Raw genomic sequence first — 10,471 nt, 5'->3', positions numbered from 1 at the left:
TAAGTGAGTGCATGGTATCTGAAATGAAGGGATACTATCAAGATAAAATTCAGTGTCTTTAATCATCACCACAGATGGTCAAGGACATGATAATTCCAATACGTTGTATATTCTAGTTTATGTAGTTGTGCGAGTTAGTGCATGATATCTGAAATAGAGAGACACTCTCAAGATAAAGTTCAGTGTCTTTAATCACCACCACAGATAGTCAAGGACATGAGTATTCCAATATGTTGTGTATTCAAGTTTATGTATGGGTGTTAGTGAGTGCATGGTATCTGAAATAGAGGGACACTCTCAAGATAAAGTACAGTGTCTTTAATCACCACCACAGAGGGTCAAGGACATGTGTACTCCAATACATTGGTATATTCAAGTTTATGTATGGGTGTGAATGAGTGCATTGTATATGAAATAGAAATAAAATACATCAAACTGAATAAAGGTCTATGGCACAGGTAATTAAATCAATAAATAAAATAGTACAGATGTGGCCGAAATTATTGGCACTCTTGCATTTTATGAAAATAATGCACCATTTGCCTTGAACAGTGTTGATATTAAAAGATATTTTATTATCAGTGCATGTCTATGTTTGGTTTGCAGTGGAACAAAACAAAAAAGTTGTGAAAATAATTGAATCCATGCTTATTCTACAAAGACATTCTAAAATAGCCTGGACATTAATTATAGGTACCCTTTAGAAATTGTAAGAAATAATTTATTTGTAGTGATACTTTAAGCAGAGTATTGTGTTTCAATTAGTATCACAGGTGTTTTCAATCTTATAATCTCTCATGCAGCCAGTTTAAAAGGAGAAAATGACTCACTCTGCTGTTTTGTGCCACTATGTGCATCACATTGAACATGGAAAACAGAAGGAAAACTAGAGAGTGGTCTGAAGACATTACAATAAAAGATAATAGCCAAGCATGGTCAACATAAACATTACACAACCATCTCCAAAGAGCTCGATGTTCCTGTGACCACTGTTGCCAATATTATTAAGAAGTTAAGGCCCATGGAACTGTAGCCAACATCTCTGGATGTGGTTTCAAGAGGAAAATTGGCCTGAGATTGAACAGAAGGATTGCTTGAATGGTCGAGAAAAAAACAAGGAAAACTTCAATACAGATCCAAGCTGATCGTCAAGGTACAATAGTTTCAAGTCCATCACTGTCTGAATGAAAATGGGCTCCATGGTAGAAGACCCAGGAAGACCCCACTTCTAAGAGGAAGACACAAAAAAAGCCAGACTGGACTTTGCCAAAATGCATGTTGACAAGCCACAGTCCTTCAGAGAGAATGTGCTTTGGACAGATGAAACAAAATTGGAGCTTTTTGGTAAATCACACCAACCCTATGTTTACAGAAGAAAAAATAAAACCTTCCAAGAAAAGAACAACATGCCTACCGTGAAACATGGAGGAGGCTCAGTGATGTTTTGGGGTTGCTTTGCTGCCTCAGGCACTGGGTGTCTTGAATCTGTGGAGGGCACAATGAAATCAGAAGACTATCAAGGCATTTTGGTGTGAAACATACAGCCCAGTGTCAGAAAGCTGTGTTTTAGTCACAGGTCATGGGTCTTCCAGCAGGATAATGACCCCAAACATACATCAAAAAGCACCCAAGAGTGGATGAGAAGAAAACACTGGACTATTCTGAAGTGGCCTGCTATGAGTCCTGATCTGAATCCCATTGAACATCTATTGAAACAACTGAAACTTGCAATTAGGAGACGGCACCCATCAAATCTGAGAGAACTGGAGTGGTTTGCTCAAGAAGAGTGGGCCAAACTACCAGAGTACAGAAGTTCAGAGTTCAGAGTTACAGAAAGTGCTTGGCTACAGTTATTGCCTCCAAAGGCTGTGATACAATATATTAAGATAAGAGTACCAATATTTTTGGCCATGCCATTTATTTTATTGTATTAAATAATATGTTAAATTGTAAATCAAAAGCAAAGTTTCAGGTATATTCAATATGAAATAAAGAATGATGGATACCATATACTCCTGTAGTTTCAACTGAATACAGAGAAAATTAAGTTTTTTTTTTAAAAAAAAAGGTGGAAGGGATACCAATATTTTCAGCCATGTCTGTATATGATTTGCTATTTCTTTGTTGCACAATCATGTTGTTTGCCAAGATATTGAATGACTGTTGTAACAACTCATTATCAGACAATTCCAGGTGGGAGCTATTTCCTCATCTGGGAAAAAGGTAAATAGGTGGAGGGAGCACTCTTGGCACCGCCTGATTGAACTTTCACCTAGATATTGAATACAAGGCCGCAGGCAAACACAGACATGTATTAATGTTCACAAACAGACAGACACACCGCACAATGACGCGTTCTCCAGATTTGATTGTCGCTTGCATATCAGCTCACTGATATGTGGACTGTGCCCTCTGGCATCTATGACAGGTGGTCTGATGACATTGCAGCTTGAGTTGGACTCCCTGATCTCATATGTAAACGTGGCCAAAAATCAGTTGATTCAAACATGAAAAAATAGTGTTACAGGTAACCAACGGACAGATTATTCTCTTCAGAGATGTTTTCTCACTGTCAGCATGTTCATTTGGGAAAAAAGGAGCATCTTGAACAAACAATTTTCTGATGCCTTTTCATAACAACTTATGAGTTTGACATGTGTGGAAAAAACAGAATACTGTATTTCTTTTTTGAGTTGCAATTTTGCTCTTGAACGTTTTAGAGAGTTCTGGAGATATACAATGTATGTGACAAGTAATACAATCACATACATTGCAGGGTATGAATGTTGTCTTATCTTATAAAAAGTGTTTGTGGCTTTTGTATATTCAGCATGCAAAATGTCTTGGAGTTTCCTTGCATTCTGGTCTACTGAACGGTAAGAACGGTAGGTACGAACCTACTGTTTGGTAAGTGAATGGTAAGTATGACAGTTACAAATTCTTCCAAAAGGCAGTGCTGAACAAATTGGTGAGACTAAGGAAAAGTCATTTCTCTTTGATTTTGAGAAATTGACAACAATTTTGACAAAATAGTACAGTATCCATTTAGATATGTTATGTTGTTGATGTTGGGCTTTCTACTTTTGGCAGGGGTGGGAAGTAATAGTGGAAGTGCATTTACTTAAACAGCCAACTGTCCTAAGATTTGTACTTACAGCGCTTGTATTTTAGTTGTTTCATTTTAAGTAATTTTACACTTACATCTCAGGGAAGAGCTGTACTTTCTACTCCACTACATGTTTGACAGATAGTTACTACCATCTAAATATAACAGTAAAAGTATTCAAATAAGCACAACTCTCTGGACAGGGGAATTTAGCATGATGCTTACTTTTGCTTTTGAAAATGTTTGAAACTGATATCAGCTAAATACTTTCAACAGCAAAAGTATTCATCATGCAAAATTTACTTTGACTTAAGGACATTTTTATGCAGGACTTTTATTTGTCATGCAGTGTTCTTACATTGTGGTAAGCTATTTACCATACCTATGCTTATTATCTCAAAAAAAATCTTTAAAATATCATTTACTACTTCTCCCTCATTAGAAATTCCAGACTCTATGTTAAACTGTTGGACACAAGATGTCTTCTACTCCACAGAAAAGTCAGTTTTCAATGTATGTGCACTGGAGGCTTCAAGTTACCACATCACTCTTGGTAAAGTTGCCTATTAGCTCATGATAGGCTCCAAACTAGGTGTGAGCTCATGAATCCTGCTCTAATGTACACACCTAAATTTAGATATTCAATGAGCACAGAGAAACTTTCCCCTTTCAGCAGATGAATGTGAAAACAACCTTCTAGTGTCAAACTCTGAACATGAATCATTCTGCACAGTGAAGCTGAAACATCCAACTGAAGGAACAGTAAACAAAACACATTTTTGAGTGGACAGGGACTTTAATTTATCCACAGAGCAAAATCACCACTATGGGTGCATAATTCAAGGCACATTGTTGCTATACTGCAATAGTGGAAAGTAACTAAGTACATTTACTCAAGTACTTTATTTAAGTACAATTTTGAGGTACTTATACTTTACTTTAGTATTTCCATTTGATGCTACTTTATACTTTCACTCCACTACAAAAATATTGTACTTTCTACTCCACTACATTTATTTGACATCTTTAGTCACTAATCACTTTTCAGATGAAGATTTTACACAATATAAAACACCTTTAAAATTGCACATTGCTAAATATTAAACCAGTGGTTTCCAACCTTTTTGGCTTTTGACGTCTTACAAAAAGCAGTGTGTAGTCAGGGTCACATTTCAGATATCTATGAGTTGTTAACAGCTCCACCAAATAGTGATTTTTCCCTCTAAAGTTCTCTCATGGTTTCATTTCAAAAAATGTTCAAATTATCCAATATTTCACCAAAAATCAAAGATTAGAGAAAAAGTCCAAAAACTGAAAACAGATTTGTGTACCAGAACTGTGTTTTTTCGTCTTTCCTCTCCCATTAATCATCTCATGACCTCTCAGATTTATCTGGTGACCCTTTGGAGGGGCCCTGACCCCTATGTTGGGAACTACTGGACTAAACGAGCTAACTGTATATAAAGTAGTTTAAAAAACTAGCTCCACCTCTAGCTGCTACAACAGTAACATGCTACTTACACACTGATGCTTCAGTATATATCAGTCAGAGGGACCAAACCACTATTTTTACTTTTGCACTTTAAGTACATTCTGCTGCTAATACGTATGTACTTTTACTTGAGTAGGATTTTTCATTCAGGACTTTTACTTGTAATGGAGTATTTTTACATTGCTGTATTGGTACTTTTACTTAAGTAAAGGATCTGAATACTTCTTCCACCAGTGCCCTACTGTATATAGGCCTACTCTGTACTGCTATATAGTGTGGCCTTTTGTTGACAATGTTAACGTTTTTATGGTGAATTGCCCTTTAAATGGAGCGAAGTTCAGTTCAGGAAGCTACATCAGTGCATTGCTACACACACGACATTGTTTACCCGTCATTGTAACATATCCAACGCATCCTTTGGCGGTCAGTTTAAACTTCCCACTGTGTTTTTGATGATTCTGCAGTTGAAACATTGCAACCAACATTTGTTGCGACTCGTTTAACATTTCATGATGAAGCTCACCTGTTAACAGTCAAATAATGTTACAAGGCTTTGTTGGAGGAAATACATTTGTTAGTCATTGCTTCTGGTTTTCCTTGACGCCATGCTATCAGCTGTCGGCCTGAGTGAAGCTCTGGAGGCTGGAAAGGTGTTTTCTGCCCTGCTCTGTGGGTGACTTGGGACCTCTGCAACTATTTACTGAGACTATTCACCTCACTAAGTAAGTTATCACTGCTTTTGCTAACTGTCACACTCTGTGTGTTGTTGTTTTCACTCTGTTTAGTAAATGTTTGTGTGCTTGATTAGCCTGTATCACTAAGCTAGGAGCTGCTGATGCTAATGGGTGCATCTTCTCGTGGCCAATGTCTTGTTGTGTATATGTTATTTTCTATCTTCTCATATGTATGTTTTTGCATTTAGTCTACGTATTAATGGTGAATTGCTTTCTTGTTGCGAATGAGCCACATTTTTATTTTATTTGTTGTTTGGTGGATGCTTAATGCTGCTTCTTTGCTGATTTATATATTGGTCAGATATGGATAATCATGTTCGTGGATCATTATTGATTGTCGTTTTAGTGTGTCATGGGCTGAACATTATTTCCTCCTAAGGTGCTACAGTTGTTTCTTTTTTTGGGGGTGGGGGGTGAGGGGGTTGCAATTGGCTACTATAAACTTGGGCCTTTGTAGAAGGTGATATAATATTAGCTTTATGTAACATAAATTGTGTCCTCTTGCACAGAGCTCATACACAATTATTTCACTTTAAGTTTGGCTTCATGGGAAACGTATAATTGCTCTGGTCATGCACATGCAGCCACACACGTCTTATTCAGCTAAGGATTAGTGGAATAGTTCAACTCAAAAGTAATAGGTTTTAATGTGTCTGCTTGTTTTACTGTTCTTCATCATTATTATAAATGCATCATAATAAGCAGAAGACATTTTTGACTTTCATAGTAGGAAACAACACAGGTGTTAATAATAAAATTAATGAAGTCATGGTAAGTGCAGCAGTAAACCATGATGACAGTGAGCCAGCATGCACAATAATAGGACCCTGAAACCGAAACCAGCCTTCATTAATTGCATTAAGGGCTGTGCTGTACTGTGACATGCCACAATGTCTTCCACGAAAAAAGGCCTACTGCTCAGCTCCCGTTCTGTATCACCGCTGCCAGCTTTCAGCTTATCCATGCACTGCTGATTATGAATGCAACATGCCAATCATGAATGTCTGTGATTTTAATATGCATTAGTGAATAATTATCAGCTGCATGGCCGCCGTGTCTCGACCTGCGGCTGTATTTTACGTGGATTGCTGTGTTTTGATCTGTTTATCTCTGTTTTCAATGATAATACATTCCCCGTGATGGTTGGAGATAATGGGAGAGGCCACATAGTGACGTGTGACGATGGCTTACAAATAATATGATTGCACATAATGAGTGGCACCGGATTCTGTATATATAATGTGGTTTTGGGAGGGAAATTTATTATAGAGCTGAAACAATTAATCAATTAATCACTCAGTCAGTCGTCAGAAAATTCATTGGTACCTGTTTTTAATAATCGTATAATCATTTCAGTCATTTTTCCGGCATTTCACTGTCAAGTGTGACTATTTGATGCTTTTGTCTGTCATATATGAAAATATATTTTTGGGTTTTGTAAAATAAAACTACACATTTGAACATGCTAACTTAGGTTTTGGGAAATTGGGATAGCATTTTTCACTTTTTTCTGGCATTTTATAGACTTAAATGTCAATCGATGAATTAAGAAAATAATCGGCAGGTTGATCTATAGTGAAAATAATTGTGGGTTGCAGTTGTAGTTTCTTCTGTTCAGAGCTGGGTGTATATGCTTGCACAGAGTACTGAGGTTAAAGCCCGGATAGCAAATATCAACTCAGTATTCCCCATAAATAATCTGCTCCACTTGAGCTGCCTCGCTGAACTGTGCTAATGTTCCTGCACCTTTTTCCCTCTTGCTCTTTTTCTCCCTTGTTACCTAATTACGCTTCTCAAAATATCCAGCTTTTAGATTTCGTCAGTGCACCATTAGTTTCCCACGAGTCTCTTGAGTGTAATTCTGCTGTAGGACTGAAAAGGTGTGACCTCTCACCTGTCTGTCTAAACATATCATCCGAAAGTCTCCCAGTGGAGCATCTGCCGCTGAGTCCGGGTGTACAACACCATCAGCTGGGATTTCATCATCCCAGTTCATTCTCTACACATCAAATAAATCTTAAGTGTTGTTGGGGAAGCGCATATGGGCCGTGTGCATGTATTTGTGTCTACGTACGTGCTTACCTGCGTGTCTGTTGTGTTGCGAGCGTGTGTGTCTGAGAGTGCACCTGTGGTAGTGAGTCTGACCTTGGGGGAGAAGTTTGGCAGGCATCTCAGGCATCTGGAGCATAGCTCAGTGGAGCTGGACTATAGAGAATTCATGTGTTCATGAGTTGTGTCCTTTTGTTGTCGGGGAAGTCACTCATGTGAATATGGGAGAAGAGGAATGTGAGAGTGTGTGTTTGTGGGGACGTCGGAGGTTATCATCAGAATTGGTGTGAGTTCAAGAAGAGAGGCTGCGATGTGGATTGTACGCAAATGACCTAGCTAAAATTTATTAAAATGACTTAATGATTAGAAATTCCTATATTGAATTCTGTACTTTGGTTGTTTTAAATAATAAAATGAAGCTTTTGTTTAGTGCTGAAATCAGTTAGTCAACTGACAAGAATGTATTGAGTTTTAATAATAGCCTATATTATCTGTTTTGAGTCATTTATGGAGTAAAAACTGCAACGTTGTTCTCCGGCTCAACTTTCTCCAAGTTTCTTTTGTCTTCTTGCTTTTCTTCAATTCATGTCAGTGTAAATTAAATCACACTGAGCATTTGCACAGATGGTCAGACTAAATAAGAAGTCTGAAAACATTTGGGCTTTTTACAGACTAAATAATTAATTCATTATTTTAAAAAATGTATAAAAACAATATTCGCTGCTCCGTTTGTTTTATATATTTTGTAGGCAGTGGTTTAAATCGTGGTTCTAACAAACAAAAATGATTTAATATTGGAAATATGTTTATTTGTTACTTTTTGTCAAATTTCAGCAAAAAAAAAAAAAAGGTACATAATCATCATGAGCTTTTCAAAAACTATTTTTTAAAAACATCACATGTTAATGTTAAAGCCAAGACAGTGAGACAAAGGGAGATGAAGAGAAAAAAACAAATTGCAGCAGAGAGTGAGAACTCACTGGTACTGGTCTTCCCCCCCCCCCCCATATGGGGCTTAGAGCCTGACAGATAGTGATGTATGCCACAAGGGATTCCTCACACTGTCTTACTGTTAATTTGTTAACTCATACTCCCTCCTACTGCCTCTGTCGATGTCTTAGAGCGCTGTAGGTCGAAATCACACACACGGAAGAGGAGATATCTTATTTTAAGAGACTACTGGAATATCTTTGCATGATTAACAGTTAAAAAAAAATCCTTATTTATCTCATACTGGCCCTTTATGCAGCCCCTCAGTTCAGCCCCTGTCTGAAACAGGCCGTTTAATCTCCTGTATGTTTAATGCTCCTGATGAACTTTGACCATGTTTAACTACATCATAGCGGTATAAAATAACAGAAAACCACAAAAAGCATGACGTCTCCTTCAATTCACTCTATAATTAATCTAATTGAATGTGGTTCAACTTAAGACCCTTCACCTCATTGAACTTTACCCACAAAGACCCTTGAACTCTTGAAACTGAGCTTTTACCCTTTTATAAAAGTGTCATCTAATTGACCCAAGACTGTGTTATTTTACTAATTTCACAAGGAGTCCATTTGCTTTGATTAACACAGGGTTTTCTTCTATCTACCAAGGACTCAATGAGTGTAATAGTATTTGAAACCAGAGGATATTTGCAGCAATAAGTGTCCTTTTTTGGCTTCGGCGCAGCAGAATCACAAAATGAGGGCTTCTGTTGAGAGCTGACACTTAAGATCATAACAGAAGAGAAGAGATAGCAGTTGCAATAGTCCCGTGACCATGAAATGACCTCTTGAATGTGCTTTACAATGTGCTTCAGATTGCTGATGTTTATCTGTGTAGAAATGTGGTTGGAGGCACGGAGTTCCCCCTTGTTTTAACGTTATGTGTTATCTAGTCTAATGTTTGCCTCTAAGGGAAGAGGACTGTTTTTCCATGACCACCACCCATGTAGTATCATACATCAATATGACACATGCTCCCGCCTCATATCCCCAACCTGAGCCTTTTTTGAAGATTCAGCAGTTCCTAACTACATAACACCTTGTTCCTACTGTTTGGCTTTGTGTGCTGTAAATACACCGTGTCCTTGAGGCAAAAACACATCCGTCCAGAAACAAAAGTTTGGTTAACATATTTCATAGGCCATCTGGATGCACCGCACTGCTCACACTATGATGGATTCACTTGCATTTGTGTAATTTGTATGGGTAGTTCTCTAGTAGTGCTGTAATATGGCAGACATGGTATTATTGGTTATTATTCTAATAACATATATATATTTTAAAGTAAAATATTGTGTTGCAGTGACCCTCTGTCGTATTATTTCAAATTTTAAGAATAAAGGTTGCTGTCTCATTTCCTGGGGATGCCTTTCTTAGAGAATAACCCTCCATCTGTGCTCTAAACCACTGTTATTTTGATGTTTATGAGTTATAGTGTCATAGTTACTCATTGTTGTTTTAATATAAATCTGTTATTTCTGTTCTGGGGAAAAAACACATTGAATCTGGTCTCAGAGGCCTAATCAGCTCCATATTCACCAGCATACTGCCATCTAGTGGCCTCAGCAGGACTTTCATCCCAGTAGATCCATTTTGCACTCAAAATACCTGATCTCTCCCAAACAAATTGGATTCATAATGTATGGCTTACATTACACACCGTTTATATCATATCTGGGGCTGTAGACAAACCCTCGCAGTAAATCTATTCTGTAATATCCTCCAGCCCTCTGTGTGACATTGCCAATAAGATGGAGAATTGGTGATATGATGTATGAGTGGCCAAGGTGAATGTATTGTTTTAACCAAAAGGGCACCAGCTGCAGTCACAGAGTTGTGGCGTGGAAAGTGGAAATCTGACCTATTGGTTTAGAGCGGATAAAAACACATTCCCCCTGACCTTTCCGCTTCATTACCCACTATGATACCTCATAAATTGAGGAGAATACAGTGCTGGTGTCACGTCAGAAGCGAGTAGGGAGCTACAGTTTTTTTTTTTTTTTTTTCTCTCTCTGTTTATCCCTTTCTGCTTTGATGTGAAAGTCAGACTGTATGGACAACTTTATTTTTTACTGAGTGTGTTTCGTGACCGTGTTGG

General features: G+C 37.7%; 2 long non-coding RNA genes across 2 annotated transcripts in view; one reads left to right on the top strand and one right to left on the bottom strand.

The window, feature by feature from the left end:
* Positions 1–4,455: 4,455 nt before the first annotated feature.
* On the bottom strand, positions 4,456–4,827 carry LOC122990771. The gene is made up of 2 exons (XR_006405476.1): positions 4,794–4,827; positions 4,456–4,750 (listed from the first exon to the last, which is right to left on the bottom strand). It is a non-coding gene; the product is annotated as an uncharacterized LOC122990771 (long non-coding RNA).
* A 100-nt stretch (positions 4,828–4,927) lies between these two features.
* LOC122990769 overlaps positions 4,928–10,471 on the top strand; it is a 101,343-nt gene continuing 95,799 nt past the window's right edge. The window contains exons 1-2 of the long non-coding RNA XR_006405474.1: positions 4,928–5,021; positions 5,214–5,320. This is a non-coding gene — a long non-coding RNA (uncharacterized LOC122990769). The remainder of the gene's footprint in view (positions 5,022–5,213; positions 5,321–10,471) is intronic.

The sequence above is a fragment of the Thunnus albacares genome, chromosome 10 (genome assembly GCF_914725855.1).
Source record: "Thunnus albacares chromosome 10, fThuAlb1.1, whole genome shotgun sequence".
NCBI lineage: Eukaryota > Metazoa > Chordata > Actinopteri > Scombriformes > Scombridae > Thunnus > Thunnus albacares.
The sequence above is the reverse complement of the archived record's forward strand: the minus strand, read 5'-3'. Positions and strand labels throughout refer to the sequence as shown.